This window comes from Aulonocara stuartgranti (assembly GCF_965226115.1).
Source record: "Aulonocara stuartgranti genome assembly, chromosome: 2".
NCBI lineage: Eukaryota > Metazoa > Chordata > Actinopteri > Cichliformes > Cichlidae > Aulonocara > Aulonocara stuartgranti.
The window spans coordinates 10,497,686-10,517,757 of NC_138940.1; positions in this window are offsets into that span (position 1 = coordinate 10,497,686).

A 20,072-nucleotide genomic window follows, 5' to 3' on the forward strand; every position below is an offset into this window, starting at 1 on the left:
GTCCTGAGGCATGATGGCTTCCACCACTGCCACCAGACACCAGAAGGCGTCTTCGTCACTTTGGAGGACCAGCAGAGCGAGGGCCGCTAACCTGTGGACATTGATGGAAGGTGAGGTTCTGCCTGGAAGGCGGGTCCACATAAGAACTCAGATATAAAATTTATACTTTTGTTCTGACCTGTTGAGTACCTGGCAGTAGCCAATGGCAGGGTTATGCCCGGAGAAGGCCAGAAGGATGCGGCGGAGCTGCTGGAGGGCGGGGCTGGACAGCGAGGAGAAGTGCTGATTGGTCGTCAGGGTTCGGTGAAGGTCCAGCTGGACCTGCCTGGAGGCAGGATTAGGAGCTGTCCGACTCTTCTCACACAGCTGGAAACAGAACAGGATTACTGAGTGCTCGCCAGCATTCCCAACAGGAAGGAGGAGGAGCCACCTGTGCTCAGGTGCGGATAAAGCACTCTGTTGGCAGAGGTATGAAAATGCGCAGTAAAATCTAACGTGCATAGCTAACTTCATCAACGACATTTTGGGAGGAATAATCACACATCAGCCTTCGGCCATTTTTTGATGAACGCATACGCCCCCTAGAGCGCGCTAACTTTATTAACAGCCACACAAATGTAAAGCACACATCAAACATAAATAAACCATTTGACTGTCCCCATAATTGAGAGAATTTTCTCTTCTTATTTCAACACCCCCACTTGCTCTCATATTATGATGCTCTTAAGTAAACAAAAAAAACAACAAACAAAAGGTTTCTTCCTCAGTACTGTATACATGTTCGTATACCATGTTAATGCCCAAACATAAACTTCTCAAACTTGAACAGCTTAACTTTTGTTGCAGGCTTTGTCATTACATCTGCAACCATCTCTTCTGTTGAACAATAATCCAGAGTTATTTTTCCTGCACTCACAGTTGATCTCACAAAGTTGTACTTTATGTCAACATGTTTACATCTCTGTCTCGTCACAGGATTCCTCGCCAACGCAATTGCACCCTGATTATCTTCATGAACTTTTGGCGGTGCATATTTTTGTCCATCAATACCTTGTAACAGTTGCATTAGGTACAAAACTTCTTGTAGGGTCGCAGCTAAAGCCATGTACTCCGCTTCACAGGTAGATAATGCAACAGTAGGTTGTCTTTTGGTTTTCCATGAGATTAAAGGACCATCACAACCTCAGTTCTTTGTTGTCACATTTCCTGTAACACAGTTCTTTCTCGGTTGTCCCTTTCAGATACCTCAGTACTAGAGCAGGGCGATATGGCCAAAAATATTTATCACGATATATATTTGAAAATTTGCGATAACGATATAACTGACGATATAATTGATGCGAGACAAAATACAACTCCACAACATTACTAGCGCAAAAAGAAAACCTTCCATTTATTTTCACTTAAATAAGAAGCTGGTTTTTATGTACATTAAAGCTTTATAAAAATGTAACAGTGCAAATACAAATTCCTTGCTGAAAGTTTAATCAAAAGGCATTTCCAGTAGAAATGGGCTGACATATCCTGAGCATAACCATATATAATATCCACTGAAGTTAAAAAGAGGTGCTTTGCAAAATTAAACTGCAGTATGCAATACGTATTTTTCGGACCATAAGGTGCACGGGATTATAACGCACATCAAGCGAAACAAAGCAGTCAGATAAATCAAACTTTATTAAACTCATTCTTCTTGCTTCCTCCACTTCTGTACCATTGATTCATTAATGTTGAATTCTCTGGCAGCTGCTCTATTCCCATGTTGTTGCAGTATATTAATGACTAACCTCGTATTGTGGATGGATTATCTCAGTTGTTCTCCTGACTGAAGTTTGGTCTGTTTACAGCATCCTGCCATGCGATTGCATTTGTCTCTAACCATGAGGAACCTTAACGTTAACTTTTATAAGTGGAAAAGTGTTAGTGTTCGTCCTCCAGCTTCCCTGTTTATGTTATGCTAACATAGCTGTGTCGCTAGCGATTACGTAGCACATCATTATATACCAGCTAGCCCAACTTCAGTAACCCTACAAACGTCACTGCTGTTTAGTTTCCTGTCTTCATTTATGTTGGAAGTGATAGCAGAGCTGTACGTTTGATTTTTTTCAGAAATCTCTCAGTCAGAACATGCTATATCATGCTTAGGTAACTAGCGAGCTAACTTCCGCTAGCTTCCCGCTAACTTCTAACTCTGTTAAATGTAATAAATTTTGTTTTAATGGATGCCTGGAAGTTAAACTTCATAGTTACACCTGGTAAAGCAGCAATGCTGATCGTTTTATTAAAGATGAAAGAATTTAGACAGTTTTTAACGCTCAGTGATGCTGCAGTGTTCGTTTGAACTGAAGCATACAGAGTTTAGGACCCAGATTACTCCCAGATTTAAGAGCATCTTAGTCCGACAAATACGACAATAACGACGGCCGCTTGCATGTTCTGCAAAAAAATGTGCTTTGTCGTGTATCTGACGGACAAACACCAAACCAGTTCCACATCACTGAAGTTGCACCATTTTTACAAACCAATTCTGGTTCATCTGTTTCACTCAACAATCGGCCATGTGCGTATGAAAACAAAGGCACTGCGCATGCGCGTTTTACTCATATTCTATCGCGATATTTCATTTTCCTATTGTTGCCTAACATTATACCGGTATTACCGTGAACGGTATAATATGGCCCAGCCCTACTCAGTACATGTTTTACTGTAGTCCATTTGTCTTCAGTTGGCTCAGTAAAGTACTGTGAAAGTTTACTGACTATAAAACTCAAGTCCGGTCTTGTGCATGTAGCCAAATAGATCAGACTACCAACTGCCTCTCTGTACCTTTTGACATCACTCATCTTTTCTGCATCATCAGCATAGTTCAGTTTTTGCTCACAAGGTGTCTGTCTTTCTTTACAATCCTGCATGTTGAATCTTTCAAGTATTTTTTCCACATATTGTTTTTGTGACATTTTTACACAGTTATCACTCTGGTCAAAATCTATACCAATGAAATGTCTCAGTTTACCCAAATCCTTCATTTTGAATTTTGCTGCAAGCATTTTCTTCACAACAGTTAGTTCAGTTTCGTCACTAGCAGCAATGATCAGGTCATCTACCCATACAATCAGAATCACCTTCTTATTTTCTGTCATTTTTGTGTAAACACAATGGTCAGCGGGGTTTTGCACAAAGTTGTTCTCACTCAGATATTCATGCAACAACTTGTTCCAATTCCGGCCTGATTGTTTTAGCCCATATAGCGACTTTTTCAACTTGCACACCAGTTTTTCATTTGTGTCGGATTTTACCTCATAACCCTCAGGTTGTTCCATGAATACCTCACAATCTATTGGTGCATGAAGATAGGCAGCTTTAACATCCATCTGGTGTAAAAGCATGTTTTCTTGTGCTGCCTTTTGCATCAACACTCTGATACTAGTCAGGTTAGCAGTAGGGGAAAATGTTTCTTCATAATCCACACCTATCCTCTGACTATATCCTTTAGCAACATAACGTGCCTTGTACTTCTCAGATCCATCAACATTGTTTTTGACTGCGTACACCCATCTACCCCCCACTGTCTTCTTACCCTCAGGCAAAGTGGTTAAGGTAAATGTGTCATTTTCTCTTAGTGATTGCATCTCTTCATCCATTGCACTGACCCATTTCTCTGAGTTAGATGAAGTTATTGCTTCCTTGAATGTTTGGGGAATGTTACACATTGCTCTGTAACAATAATCCATGTTTGTAAGTACTTGATCACAATCCTCCTTATCAGTAACATATTCACTTAAATACCCAGGCCTCTTTCTCACTCTGGAAGGATACCTTGCAGCCTCGCAGTCGAGTTCATTCTCCTGTGACTGGCTGCTCATCTCAGACATGCTTACTGGGATCTGTTCCTGAGTATCTGTGTGTTCTGTACTCACATCAGTCTGTTCTCTGGTCTTGGTGAACCTGTTTGGTGTCTCAAAGTCACCCTCATCATCTGGCACCTTGTCAGTCTGTGTTTGTCTCTCTACTCTTGTTTTAGTCTCAAACTTCACCAGTCTATGCTTCTGTACTTTCCCACTGCCCGGGTAGTAGACCATATAAGCTGGACTGTTCTTGTCATATCCAACAAAAATTCCTTTCTCACACCTTGAGTCTAGTTTTCTCTTGTTCTGCCTGTAGGCATAACACACTGACCCAAATGTCTGCATCCTGGAAAGGTTTGGCCTTCTTCCTGTCAGCATTAAATATGGTGTCTGTTCTGTGCGTCTGTTAAAACATCTATTCCTCACTACAGCTGCTGTTTGCACTGCGTAAGTCCACAACTCTTTAGGTAACTGTTTCTCTATTAACATACACCTGGCCATATCAAAAAGAGTACGCCAATTGCGTTCTGCAGTACCATTTTGGTGTGGTGAGTATGGTGCTGAGGTCTCATGCCTGATTCCATTTTTGCTAAGGAGTGCCTGATACTCATTTCCCATAAACTCTGTTCCATTGTCAGACCTGATACATTTAACTTGCCCATACGGGGCTGTATCAGCCAAAAACTTCTGTGTTGCTTTTGCTGTGTCACTCTTATTTTTCAGAAAATACACAAACACTGCACTGGAATAGTCATCAGAATCAGAATCAGAATCAGAATGGGTTTATTGCCAGATGTTGAGGTTTACAACATTAGGAAATTGCTGCGGTGCTTCAGTGCAGACAATAAGAATTAAAGTGCTATGTAGAAAGAAAGATATGTGCATGAGATATACATGAGATATATACATGAGAATAAGAATTATGAGTGCTACGTAGAAAGATATATACATGAGTGCAGGTGGTGATCAGTGCCAAACATGAAATGATGCAGTGACACAGCGTAGGGTCATGTGTTAGTGGCGGGGACAATCATGTGGTAATTGTTCATGTGTCCAACAGCAGAGGGGAAGAAACTGTTCTTATGGCGAGAGGTTCTGGTGCGAATGGACCGGAGCCTCCTGCCTGATGGGGAGCAGGTCAAACAGACTGTGTCCAGGGTGAGAAGGGTCAGCTGAGATCCGGGCTGCACGCCGCAGTGTCCTGGAGGTGTACAGGTCCTGCAGAGATGGGAGTCTGCAGCCAATCACCTTCTCAGCAGAGCGCACAACACGCTGCAGTCTCTGTTTGTCCCTGATAGTGGCTCCAGCGTACCACACGGTGATGGAGGAGGTGAGGATGGACTCGATGATTGCAGTGTAGAATTGCATCATCGTCCGTGTTGGCAGGTTGAATTTCTTCAGCTGCCTCAGGAAGTACATCCTCTGCTGGGCTTTCTTGATGACGGAGGTGATGGTGGGCTCCCACTTCAGGTCCTGGGTGATGGTGGTACCCAGGAAGCGGAATGAGTCCACAGAGGTGATGGGGGTGTCAGTCAGGATGATGGGGGGGAGTGGGGCTGTGTGCTTCCTGAAGTCCACAATAATCTCCACTGTCTTCTGGGCATTCAGCACCAGGTTGTTGTGGCTGCACCAAGACACCAGACGTTCAACCTCCCTCCTGTAGGCAGACTCGTCCCCGTCCGAGATGAGCCCAATGACGGTGGTGTCGTCTGCGAACTTGATTAGCTTGACAGACTGGTGGGTGGAGGTGCAGCAGTTGGTGTACAGGGAGAAGAGCAGAGGAGAAAGAACACAGCCCTGAGGGGAGCCGGTGCTGATGGTCCGGGAGTCCGAGACATTCTTTCCCAGCCTCACGTGCTGCTTCCTGTCCGTCAGGAAGTCAGTGATCCACCGGCAGATGGGATCAGGCACATTCATCTGGGAAAGCTTGCCTCGGAGATGGTCTGGAAGGATGGTGTTGAAGGCAGAGCTGAAGTCCACAAACAGGATCCTGGCGTAGGTTCCTGGGGAGTCCAGATGCTGCAGGATGAAGTGTAGGGCCATGTTGATGGCGTCGTCTACAGACCTGTTGGCTCTATATGCAAACTGCAGGGGGTCCAGGAGGGGGGCCGTGAGGGTCTTGAGATGGGAGAGAACTAGGCGCTCAAATGACTTCATGACCACAGATGTCAGAGCCACGGGTCTGTAGTCATTTAGTCCAGTGATCCTAGGTTTCTTGGGGACAGGGATTATGGTAGAGGACTTGAAGCAGGCAGGCACATGACATGCCTGCAGTGAGGAGTTGAAGATGCCAGAAAACACTGGGGCCAGCTCGTTTGCACAGTGTCTGAGGGTGGCAGGAGACACACCGTCTGGGCCGGGAGCTTTCCGAGCATTCAGACTCCTAAACTGCTTCCTCACATCTGCTTCATGAATATGAAGAGTTGTGGTCGGAGGAGGTGGTGTGAAATCCTCTTTTGTGTGGGGTGAGGGGGCGGGTGTTGCAGGTGAACAGTTTGAAGGTGGTGATGGCTCTATGGAGGGGGGAGAGGTGGGGGAATGAGTGTCCAAAGTGCCTCTATTGTTGGGGTCGTTGAAGGTGTGAAGGCTGCCTGATGGCTCGTCAAAACGGCAGTAAAAGTCGTTAAGGGTGTTGGCTAAGAGCAAGTCATCAGTGGAGTGGGGGGTTTTAGGCTTGTAGTTTGTTATATTCCTAAAACCTTTCCACACAGAGGCCGAGTCATTCTCTGAGATCTGCTGCTGCATCTTCTCAGAGTGCTGATGTTTGGCAATGTCCACTTCTTTAGTGAACCTGTACTTGGCCTCTCTGTAGCAGTCCCTGTCTCCGCTTCTGAACGCCTTACTCTTTTCCAGCCACAGCTTTTTGAGTTTAGGAGTAAACCAGGGTTTGTCATTGTTATAACTCACCCTGGTGCGTGATGGCACAATGCTGTCCTCACAGAAGTGGATATAGGAGGTGACAGTGTCCGTAAACTCGTCCAAGCTGTTAGAAGCAGCCTTCATTGTGTCCCAGTCTGTAGACTCCAAACACGTGCGAAGCTCCTCCACAGCCTCGTTGCTCCACAGTTTTTTAGTCCTCACGACAGGTTTGGAGAGCTTCAGCCTCTGTCTGTACGCGGGGATTAGGTGGATCATGACGTGGTCAGAAAGTCCGAGTGAAGCGCGGGGCACCGCGCGATAGGCCCCGCTGATCGTACTGTAACAGTGGTCTAATGTTCTCTCCTCTCTGGTCGGGCATTTAATATGCTGCTTATATTTTGGAAGCTCATTGCTCAGATTGGCTTTGTTAAAGTCCCCAAGAGCAATGATGAGAGAGTCCGGGAATGTCCGCTCCGTGTGGAGAATCTGCTCAGTGAATGATAGTGCAAATCTATATCCATCTCTGGACTCTGAGTCTACTGGACCAGCTAGATCTGTGTGTACCAGCTCTAAGGCGGTTTTGGCTCGTGCATCAGGGTCCCTGTTTCTAGTTTGAACAAACTTTCCCTGTGTGCACACTTCACAATGCAAGACAGATTTGTCTGTTTTTCCTTTGATTGCCATACCATCAACAACCCCCTGTAATTTCTGAATGTCATCATAATTACAGTGACCAAGAATTTCATGCCATGTTTGCATGTCATAGCAACCCTTACACTGGTCTTTACCTTCAGTGTTTACTGTTTGTAGGTAGTACAGTCTGTTGTACTCATATATTGGGAACCTTGTACCGTCTTTGTGTCGCAGGGTGTCTTTTCCTTGCTTGAAGATCATAGTTGCTCCATTTGAGGTAGCTGCTTTCACAGAGAAGATGTCTTGTGGATACGATGGGATGTACAGTGCCTGTTTCAAGGTTGTTTTGTGGCACTGCCCCCTGCTGTCCATCAAGCAAAACTCTGCCTCCCCTCTTTGCTCTGCAACTCCAGTGCACTTGGTGCCGTCAGCCAACTCTACGTAGTGTGACTTGGGCTGGAAACTGTCGTCGAATCTCCTGAACGTCGTTATATCTGTAACAATATGCGAAGTTGCCCCTGTGTCCACCATCAGACCCTTTTTGTTGATGCCATGCTCTGACTGGAACGCTGCACCCTCGCTGCTTACCCGGAATGCGTAGTCTTTGCTACCCCACTCCTCGGAAACTTTCCGTGCATTGTCTTGCCGCCCTTTCCGTCTGCATGTTGAGTCCCGATGGGTGGTGCTCGCTACACCACTGCTTGCGCTGACACGTCCTGGCTTTGTGTCCCTTTAGTCCGCATCTGAAACACACTATGTCTGCGTGTGTGACTAAAAAACGGTCATTCGATTTTTCAAACGTGGGATTGTCGCTCGGTCGTGCACGTGCTTTCATGATGTTGTCATCTGACGCTGCGGCGCGCATTTTCTCTGTGTCTTCAAAGCTTCGCAGTTTAGTTTTAAATTCAGCAAAAGTCACTTCAACTTCACTTTGTGTGACATGGATAGCAAACGGTTTGAACGATTCTGGCAGTCCCTTCAAAACCATTGCTACCAATAGCCCATCACTCAAAGTTTCACCAGCATTCCTCAGGGCTGTGATTATTGTCTCTGCTCGTATCACATACTCAGTCACACTCTCACTTTTGGAGCGAAGTGAGTTCTGTGTACAGGCTAATTATACGAGGCTTTCCTTTACCTGCATAATAGTTTCTTAGAATCCCCAGCGCCTTCCGTCCATCATCCGCTGCTTCTCGCATAACAAGAGACAAACTTTTGTCATCCAGAAACTGGATCAGCTCCGCGTAGGCCTCTGCATTCTTTGCTCTCTCTTCTTCTCCCTCCGCGTCGGTAGGCTGCTTCAAAATAATGTCTCTTAAACCTTGCAGACGAAGGTGGCCCAAAAATTTCGTCTCCCATAGTTCGTAATTCTTTTCATCCCCATCAAAAACTAGCCGAGCCCAACGGCTATTTGACTCAGCGGCTCGTCGGCTCATGGCGCTAGCATGGTATGCTAATCCTCACCGAGTGCGCAGTACGTCGCGGCGTTTCTCTCGGTGGCAAAACGACATGGACTCTTTTGGAAAACTTCTTAGCTTCCTGGGCCCATAACCTGTTGGCAGAGGTATGAAAATGCGCAGTAAAATCTAACGTGCATAGCTAACTTCATCAACGACATTTTGGGAGGAATAATCACACATCAGCCTTCGGCCATTTTTTGATGAACGCATACGCCCCCTAGAGCGCGCTAACTTTATTAACAGCCACACAAATGTAAAGCACACATCAAACATAAATAAACCATTTGACTGTCTCCATAATTGAGAGAATTTTCTCTTCTTATTTCAACACACTCTCTCTCTCTACAGCTGTACCTGCTGATAGCGTTGCGTGTGGCACTCTTGGCTTGTCAAAGTTCTGGCTCGGACCAAACAGCGCCACACTCTGCCGATACTCCCGAGGGACGCCTTCACGCACCAGAATTTTGAGCTCAGGTGAGATGATGAAGTCATCGTCGGACCTGCCTGCAAGGTACTGAGCCCAGCGGCTCTGCAGGGGGTGCTCCAGACCCTCCTACAGAGACAATGATGTATGATATAAAAAGAGGATAACCATTATCTGTTAAGCATTATGTTACAATTTAACATAATGTAAAATTGTAACATTGTAAACATAATGTTACAATTTTAATCCGTATTAATATCATAGGGAGATTAATATCCCTACAATATTAAGCATCAGACTTTATCAAATTTTCTAAAAACTTTTTTTGTTGGATAGTGTAGCGCAGCTGGATAGTGTAGTGGTAATACTACATATCTTTGGAGTCGCACGTTCGATTCCCACCCAGTATCCAGTAAGGGTCCTGGCTAGACCCCTCATGCTAACCAAAAATCCCTGGAATGGTGCGGCTACGTCTGCAGTCTCTCCGCTTAAATTTAGAGCTTGCTTGTTTGTTAAATGTATTATTTACTGTTTTTAGTTTACTCCATGACGGGGCTGGATATCGGGCGTCCTGCACCACCCATCCGGTCTGGAGCATAGCGAAACCATTTCTGCACTGTTTGAACGAAGGTGAACTCAGAAACTGCCCCCACCTGCTGAGTCAGGCCATCTAAGACAACAAAAAACCCCAAAAACAAACAAACAAAAAAACAGTAAAAAAGAGGGGTTCAATTAGAGTTCAAATATGAATAACCTCTCGCCAAAAGTCTTTAACAGCTAGAAAGCTGGCAAACTACTAAGCTGATCAACATGAAAGGCACAAGGTGGAAATCAGCAAACTGCTGCCTCACTTTGTTCACCTGTGCTCTATATTTCATGGTCCGGTTGGCTGCAGGACCAAACATTTGGCCTTACACCTTATTTCTTTATGTTTTGCTTCCAAGGTGCCAGACTTGTAGGTAACTTTTTACACTGACATGACCTCAGCAATAGTTTCCAGTCTTTCAACTTCCTTGGGCTTTGGCTGCTTTTTTACTCATTTTCAGTCCAGTCCTTCTACCTGACCATTTTCAGAGAACTCTAAGGAGCTTGGGGGAAAAAAGCAACCGGACTTCTTTAACTTTTTTGAAGACGTTTCGCTTCTCATCCCAGAAGCTTTTTCAGTTCACTGAAGCCTCATAAGAAAGTGACACAATGACATTTAGATAATAAAACTCGCCAAAAATGCACCTTAAGAGCACTGTCTCTTTAAATACCCTCTTTTGCTTGTTCTGCTCCTTATTTTTTCTCATTTTTTCTTACTTTGGAGGACCAGCAGAGCGAGGGCCGCTAACCTGTGGACATTCATGGAAGGTGACGTTGTGTCTGGAAGGCGGGTCCACATAAGAACTCAGATATAATATTTATATTTTTGTTCTAACCTGTTGAGTCCCTGGCAGCAGCCAATGGCAAGGTTGTGCCAGCCAGCAGGATGCTGCGGAGCTGCTGAAGGGCGGGGCTGGAGTCTGAAAGTAAGAGCTCGTTTAGACTCTATTCTGTGAACAGGCTTGCTCCCACGAATATGTGAATTCATCTGTAAAAGAGTTTAACTCTAATGCACCTGTTCCTCCTGCTCCCTGCTGCAGGGCGGCCTGTTGGACTACGAATGCCAGTGCGGAGCTAAGAAGATCAAAGAGGAGCTGTTGTTCTTGAACCTGCCAAAGTGAGTAACCTCAAATCGGTCCCCAAAGGCCTCAAACCACCACAGTTCAGTCGGTGTCAGTTTTGTTCATGTCATGTCCTCCTTGCGTCTTCCTTTGAGCCTCTCCTCTTTGTCTCATCTCTTTCAGTGTGCTGATCCTCCAGCTGAAGTGGTTTACGTTCACTCCATCGTTCACCGTGGAGAAGAAGAACAGCCCCATTGTTCTGACACAGCAGCTGGTGATCAGCCAGGACACAGCCTTTACTGAAGAGGTAAGGGAAAAGGCACACCGTTCATTTCAAGTATGGATGGAGCCCATTTCTAAGCTAACGGGTGGTGCCGCTGCCCTCTCCCAGTAAACTGCTCGCTATTTGTTGGTCAGCGTGATCAGTCGTTTGGGCTCCTCAGCTTACAGCGGTGAGTGGGTGCTTTCAGACACATGTGCTGAATGCAGGTCAGCTTTGAAAGTTTATGAGACGTTAATAAGTGCGCCTTCTCCTCTCAGGACATTACGTCTGTGACGGCGTTCACCAGATGAGCGGAAGAGACGACGTCACAGACAGCCGGCTCACGTACGATGACGAGTTGGTCTGCCAGACCACGTGTGAGTCTGTGTGTGAGCAGCGGCAGAGAACAGCTTACCTGCTATTCTATAAAAGACAGGTGACGTCTCCCAGCAAACAGTCAGCATGTCTGTGCAAATATTCAGTGTAACTTGTAGAAAAACCCTCACACTCAGTTTATTTGTGTTTTTCTTTTTCTATTTCTTACTTTCTTTGCCGCACTAGAAAGGCAGCAGAGTCGGGACTCAGATCTGCAGCAACACCTTCATTGTTATTGTTATTATTGTTGTTAGTACTGTTGTTGTTATGATTGATATTGTTACTGTTATGATCAGTTTTATTATTATTATTATCATTATTAATTTTTTAATACATTTGTTTATCTTTATTATTATTAGTAGTAATGTTGTTGTTTATGTTGTTATTGTTGTTATTATTATTACTGGTATTTTTGACATTATTATTATTATTTTGTTGTTATTGTCATTATTAGTAGAAGTAGTATTAGTTATATCATTTTTATATCAGCCTGGAGTGAACAACATGAAAGCATGGATCCATCCTCCCTCACATTCACAATTCAGGCTGCTGGTGTAATCGTGCGGGGGATATTTTCCTGGTACACTTTGGGACCTTTAAATGCTACAGTCTGAGTATTGTTATGACCACAGTGTACCCTCTTCTGATGGCTGAAACTAAAAGGGGGTCCAGTACCGGTTCCGGTACCAGGCCTACTGACAATTTAACATAATGTAAAATGGTAACATTGTAAACATAATGTTACCATTTAACATAATGTAAATGGTAACATTGTAAACAGAATGTTACCATTTAACACAATGTAAAATGGTAACATTGTAAACAGAATGTTACCATTTAACACAATGTGAAATGGTAACATTGTAAACAGAATGTTACCATTTAACATAATGTAAAATGGTAACATTGTAAACAGAATGTTACCATTTAACATAATGTAAAATGGTAACATTGTAAACAGAATGTTACCATTTAACACAATGTGAAATGGTAACATTGTAAACAGAATGTTACCATTTAACATAATGTAAAATGGTAACATTGTAAACAGAATGTTACCATTTAACATAATGTGAAATGGTAACATTGTAAACAGAATGTTGCCATTTAACACAATGTAAAATGGTAACATTGTAAACAGAATGTTACCATTTAACATAATGTGAAATGGTAACATTGTAAACAGAATGTTGCCATTTAACACAATGTAAAATGGTAACATTGTAAACAGAATGTTACCATTTAACATAATGTAAAATGGTAACATTGTAAACAGAATGTTACCATTTAACACAATGTGAAATGGTAACATTGTAAACAGAATGTTACCATTTAACATAATGTAAAATGGTAACATTGTAAACAGAATGCTACCATTTAACATAATGTAAAATGGTAACATTGTAAACAGAATGTTGCCATTTAACATTATGTTAAATATAACTAACGGATTTACTTTACCAAATGGACCATCCCGGCCTTGCCGTATTGGTCTATTTGATTCACCTTTGTTTTTATTGTTTATTTTATTTTCACTTGCTACACATAGGACAGACATGACTGGGGGAAAGAAAGGGGAGAAAGAAAGAGGGAAAGAAAAACAGCAGGGAAGAGGAATGGTGATAAAGGGCAAAAAACAAAAACCAACAAAACAAACAGACAAAAAATATATATATCAGTCACTTCAACTCAAAGAAGTCCAGACGCTTTTCTTTCCAAGCTCCTTTGACTGACTGTTAGGACAACTTATTTATTGCAAGCATGCAGTACAAGAATAACTCGATGTTTCTGACTTTGCATTACGAATTGTTTACCCACTGACAAACATTTCAAATGAAATTAAATTAAAAAACAATTTGTGGTAACCTGATTTTAATTCAAAAAGAATCATTAACAACACTTCTTGTAATGGTGTCAAAATCAGCCCAACTTTTACTTTCAAATGCAAAAAGTAAAAGAAAATGAGCCAACATACTGGACACATATAATTGTCAATATAATTGTTTATAAACAATTATACTGTCATCATTGTTACAGATATGGAAACTTTATTAACAATTTGTCCAAGTAAAAAAATGCCCTGCTAATTGTTGGGGTTTTCTCTCCTCTAGCCCTTTCCTTTAAGCTCTTCTTTACATCCCCCCACCCCCACCTTTTCTTTTTTCTTAATAATATAACAATAAAAACAATTGGCTGCATTTTAAATGTGTCAGATCAATGTCTTTATTCAAGAATACAAGAAATGGTAATAGCTGCATGTGTGTTTGTGTGTGTGCATAATATGCATACTTTACTTGTTGGATCCAAATCCCACAAGGAATAAAATAAAACAAGAAGACAAATTATCCTTTCAAAAAAACAGAGATTGTGGATGCGTCTGGCTTTCATAACTGGATGCAGGATAATACTTAGGCACTGGAAGTCATCCAGCCCCTGTTCTCTCAGGGAATGGACTGAACAAATGTCTAAGATGGCATCATATGAACGGGTTATGTACAGAATTAAGGGGAGAGAAGACATTTTTGAGCAGGTCTGGGGTCCTTTTTTGGTGTACATCGACAATGTCTCCTAGATATTATGATAAATGTTCTTTTTGGGGGGGGGGGGGGGGGGGGGGGTTCATGTGTCATTGGTATTTTTGTTGTTGTCTTTTTTTTTTTTTCTTTTTTTTTTTACTTTGAAAGTCAGTAGAGGGAAGAAATTGTCTTAATGTCATCAGTGGTCAAGGTTATGTTTTGTTTTTAGGCACCTGGGTGTTTTGCCCCCATTACTTTTGTTTTTGCTGATGTTTCCCAGGAGGCGGTATATCATTTTGTTTCTCCTGGGTTTTTTTTTTGGGGTTTTTTTGTTTTTTTTTTGTTTGTTTGTTTTTTTTTGTTTGTTTGTTTGTTTGTCTGTTTGTCTTAGTTACTGTTAGTCCTTATTTGTTGGTTGTTGTTAAGAAACGGACAGAGAACTGACAGTATGATTATTCCAGTTGTATATTTGTTAACGTTTCTGTCCATCCAAAATATGAATAAAAAAAAAACAAAAAAAAAAACAAGAAGACAAACAAAAACAAAACAAAAATATATTTCTCTCCCTTCCCAGGTCAGGTTCACAAAAGCATTGCAGCTCTTTATTCCTCTTGTACAGCTCCAGAGTCTGTCAGCCAAAAAGAAACTACTGAGGTTCCAACACCCAGTGTTTCTGTAAACACAGATGAAAATGAACAGTCATCCACATCTAAAAGATTTGTAGATTCGAGGGACCGGTATAATACATCTAGTACATCTTTGTTTAAACCTCAGAACACAAAAAGGGAACAAACCATTGTATACAGATTTAAAAGTGCGCAAAGCAACGAACAGTCACCCTCTGAAACAGCTGAGGTTATCACAACCATTGTTTCTGTAAATACACAGGAACAGTCACCCACCTCAAAAAGATTAGTATATTCAAGGGACCAGTGTATCTACTCTGGTCAAAAGAATCCATGCTTCGTACTGATGTCCACAATTCTTTTTTATTCCTCTCACAATCATGGAGCACCGTGAAAACTAGAAACGAGTAAAATAATATCAATAGCACATATGACATCCATCTCAGCCACTTATTTCTTTTCACAAGGTGCACAAGTGCTTAACAAATAACAGCATAATGTTTTTACCGTGTACGCCTTGTAAAACCAGTAGTAGAAAAGTTGTAGGTTCGTGCTCTTGTGGGGGAGACGTATGTTATCCACCACCTCGATAGCTAGCCGAGAGTTCGAGGGTCACTAGAGCCGCCGAGAACGCATGAACTACTTACGGTAGGACGTTTTGCCAAAGTAAGACGTTTTGTCAGAACACCGAGTCCTCAGGAGGATGCAGCCCATGAATTTGGACACGATCTCAGATGCACTTCTGGTGTTGTCATGGCAACCCACACAAACATTTCAGCGTCAGCTACAATGAGGCGGAGCCCTTACTGGGACACTGAGCTCAGGTAGAGTGAAAGACAACATTTTTCCGCATCCAAAACAGCAGTGCTGTTCCTGTGACCTCTAGTAAAGCCTCTACTTGGGAAAAGGGAGTCTTTCATCAAAGCATCCTGCAGAAGTTGAATAAAAATATGCAAATGTTTAAATGATGCAACTTAATGAAGGCTGACAGCAGTTGTACTATTTTACATTGCAGCGAACAGGGGTGACCATTATTTTCAACGTTTTTCCAGCATTTTTCACATTGAAAGTGAAATAATATAAATAATGTCTCAATTAAATTGCGTTAATATTTAAAAATACAAAAACTACAGCTTTGTTCACAAGCCAATAAAAATGTACTTGGGCCAGTGGTAAATGAAAATAACACTTATTCAGCACCTGGTTGTTGCGGTTGCATCAGGACACCAGATGTTCAGCCTCCATCCTGTAGGCAGACTTATCCCCGTCTGAGAGGAGTCCAATAATGGTGGTGTCATCTGCAAGCTTAATTAATTTGACAGACTGGTGGTTGGAGGTGCGGCAGTTGGTGTACAGGGAGAAGGGCATAGAAGAAAGAACACAGCCCTGAGGGGAGCTCGTGCTGATGGTCCGGGAGTCCAAGACATTCTTCCCCAGCCTCACTGGTTGCTTCCTGTCCGTCAGGAAGTCAGTGATCCACCGGCAGATGGGATCAGGCACATTCATCTGGGAAAGCAATCCTTGAAGAAGGTCTGAAAGGATGGTGTTGAAGGTAGAGCTGAAGTCCACAAACAGGATCCTAGCATAGATTCTGCAGGACAAAGTGTAGGGCCATGTTGATGGCATCGTCTACAGACCTGTTGGCTCTGTATGCAAACTGCAGGGGGTCCAGGAGGGGGGCCGTGAGGGTCTTAAGATAGGAGAGAACCAGGCGCTCAAAAGACTTCCTGACCAGATGTCAGAGCCACAGGTCTGTAGTCTTTTCGTCCAGTGATCTTTGGCTTCTTGAAAGCTATAAATGATATAAAAATTATATAAAAACTGTTAATCAGCAAAAGAAATGATATCATAGTTCTTATAAAGAAAGCCTCTATCAATCAAACACCAGCAGTGTAGCAATGTTGTTCACTTACACTGTATATAAAACACTGATTTTGGCTACATCCAGTTTTTACTGTATTATAAACATTTTTTACCATGAAGAGTAAAGTGTTTGGCATTTTTGTCATTGTTATTGAGCTCAGAGATCAGGCCCAGCCCAGTATCTACCTGGTTATGAGCAAGGAGCTGGAGGTGATAACTCAACAATAACCAGGCCATGCATGCATGGATGGATGCATGGATGGATCAGTTTGTAGGCTGTGTGTGGTCAGCAGCAGGCTGCTGGGTGTGGACCAAGAGGGAAAGCCCAGCATGTGAAACCCATCAGCAGAAGGCCAGAACAAAGGTGCACAGACAAACGCAGCCCAGACACTCAGGCAGGACGAGTAAAATAAATGGCAGCAAACACAGTATGATGTGGTAAAATGTGCTTTCTTTCACAAACAGATAGCACAAACAAGAATCACAAGAATCTCCTTTGTGGTTCTTGTTTTTCTTTTGAGTACATTAATAAAAAGTTGAAATAAAGTGGCAATAAAATTCATGCACTGAAGACCACACGAAACCCTAATTCACCCTACTACCTGTTGCCTTCACATTCCATTTGCATCCCTTGTCCACAGAATCAAAAATGACCCTTCTTCACTAAAGATCGAACATAAAGCAATTGCATTTTAAATGGAAGCCCATTTTGCATTAAGAAACACTATCAGCAATCAGAAATTGTGTATATCAGAGTTCTCTGTTTTTACTGTCCTGAAAACTGCATTAATTCAGTGGATGCGGTTAGGTTCAAAACAACGTAATATAAGAGGGCAACCAATTCAATCTAAGAGGGATCCAATTTTTATCCATTCATGTACCAGCTACTGGCTTTTTGCTGTTATGTTCTCATATCGCGTGAGAGTTTATTTGCCAGGTGTCAGAAGTCTAATAATGAATAAAGTTCAGGATATGCTTAAAAACTCACCTCAATATAGCCGTCATCAGAAGGAAGTGCGCTTCACTGACTCATCAACTTGTCTCAGGCTTTCCACAAAGTTTCACAGTTGACCTTAAAGTAAGATGCTGCAAGCTTACCTTGCAGTGTATTACTTTTCAAGGTCTAAAGACCTTAAAGTGCGCTATAGATTGAAGTGATTTGAACTGACAACAGGGCTAATTCAGCACTTCAAGTTAACATCAATAAAAGTTTTTAAATTTATTCTGATTTCCGTTTGTTTTCATTGCCTGTGCTATCTGTTATTTAGTTCAAATTGTGGGTAGATAATGCTGTGCTGTCATGTGACCTGTTCTCTCATGTGTGCCTTTCTCTTGTTTTGTATGTATTTCTCGTTTGTTATTTATTCCTATTTTATTCCTGCAATTGGTATGGAATTCATTTTTTTTTAAAAATTGATCAGTGTTTTGAAATTAGATGTGATGAAGATGTGACCTTAATTTACAAAATCAACATCATGTTGGATTCAATGAGACATGAAACTAGTGCATGAAACAGGTCTCAGTAAATGTTCTCATAGACTGCAATACACTGCCCCCTGCTGGTCATTATAAAGTCTGCAGATGTCATTTGACATGAATGTCATATTTGTGAAACAAAATAAAGGACTCTGTAAAATAAATGAAAATCAAATATTTATATACAGAATATTTATGTACAAATGCTGAAAAAGACATTTGAACAAGATGCACACCCAGTAAAATTTAAAAAAAAAGAAAAGTCAGTTTTATCATGTGACTATCATGCTGTCATTTCTGCACAATGCACTTTACACCAGATCAAAATAAAACACTGTGAGGTCGTTCTAACCGGAAGCCCAGAGAGCTTCGACAATGCAGCACAATGCCCTGAAGCATCAGCATCAAAATATACTTCAAGTACCAAAAAGTACTCATTGTGCAGAATGCCCTATTTTTGAATAGCTGGACATTTAATTACTTTATCACCAGCTGTGACTACAGCTGATAATCAACCATGTTTCATAGGGATGTGACTACATTTAGAAATGTCACGCATTTTTAGGTATAAAGCAAAAGATGCAATGAAATAAATAAGCTATCACATATTAATCCAAATGAATTCACTGAAATACATCTGCACATTTCTGCAGCCTGACTTATTACACACGTGAACACAGTACACATTTGTTTACTGCAAGCTTGTTTCAGAGATGTGATGCAGTTAAATCTGTATGCGTCTGTTTCCTTTTAGTGTTAGTAGAGATGGTGAACCTGACACAATCCTGTGTTTAGTGTGAAGGAAACCAGTTAACAGCCGGTTTAGTGAAATTCTCTTGAACTCATGGAAAACTCATCGTCGTCTCGAAGTGAGCAGCTGAAGCGTCCCGTGTGATCAGAGGTCCTCGTCGTCCTCGCTCACCATGACGTCGAGCTCTTTGTCTTTCCGTACGACGCTCTCGGTGATGAACTCCTTGTGCTGCTCCTCCAGCTCACGCAGCTCCGCCTGCAGGCGCTCCAGGTGGAGCACTCGCCGGTTCCTCAGCAGCCGGCTGGGGAATGGGTTCATGTCGTTGAAGGCGATGCTGGTCAGCTTCCTGCATGGACACACGCAGGTGGAAAGGACTCGATCACCAACACAGAGGAACTGGAAACTGATCAGCTTGAGTGTTTCTGTTTTATGCTGCTTGATACTTCAGGTACTGCAGTTTGAGCAGGAAATACTGGACTGACTGGACCACATGTATCCGAGAGCTGCAGATACTTAAAAATCTTTAAATCGTTGTTACTGTGATCAGGGAAATTTAAACTTCTCACAAAATTTCAGTAAAAAGGGTTTGAAGCTCAAAGATTCAACAGCTACATCCGCTACACTTCTGAGAGTGTAACAGCTCGTAGATTAAGGCGGGTGGAGGCGAGTGCGTACCTGGCATTGGAGACGGTCTTTGTGAAGAAGCGTAGGTACTGGTAGATCTCCACGCTGTCGTGAATCTTCAGGATGTCGTCCTCTTTGTATTTGAACAGAGCCAGAGTGTATCTGAAGATCACCTGCAGCACAGACACGCATTTCATAACAGGACACTCACGCCACACAATTAATTGGAAACTTTGAGGAGGTGAGTCATAAAATTACTCTTTCAGTTGTGGTGCAGTTGGGCCCTTTACTCATTACAGCTCTGATCGATTTCCAATAAGCCACTTGGTTCCTCAGTTGCCAGATAATATTAACTTACTTGGTAGTTGAGCTTTAAGTTTAAATTAAACTTTTGGGTTGGATCTACGTGGCTGAAGCTGTTGTCAGCATTTATCCCTGTGTGGTATATATTTCTGTGTCTGAACTGTGATTTTATTTCCTGAGACAAACGATGTAAAAGCTGTGCTGCATTTGTCACATTGCAGAAACAAGCCCAAAGCCATTGTCCCGCTCATCGTCTGGATTTACGCTGCTTGTGGTAGACTGTGAGGTCGTTACTAGAATGATCTGCTTTCCCACTCCTATTTCATGTCACATGACAGTTCCCCATGCTTAGTAAACAATGTCTTATTACTCCTAAAATGTAAATAAAGACATCTAAAGGTGAAAACAA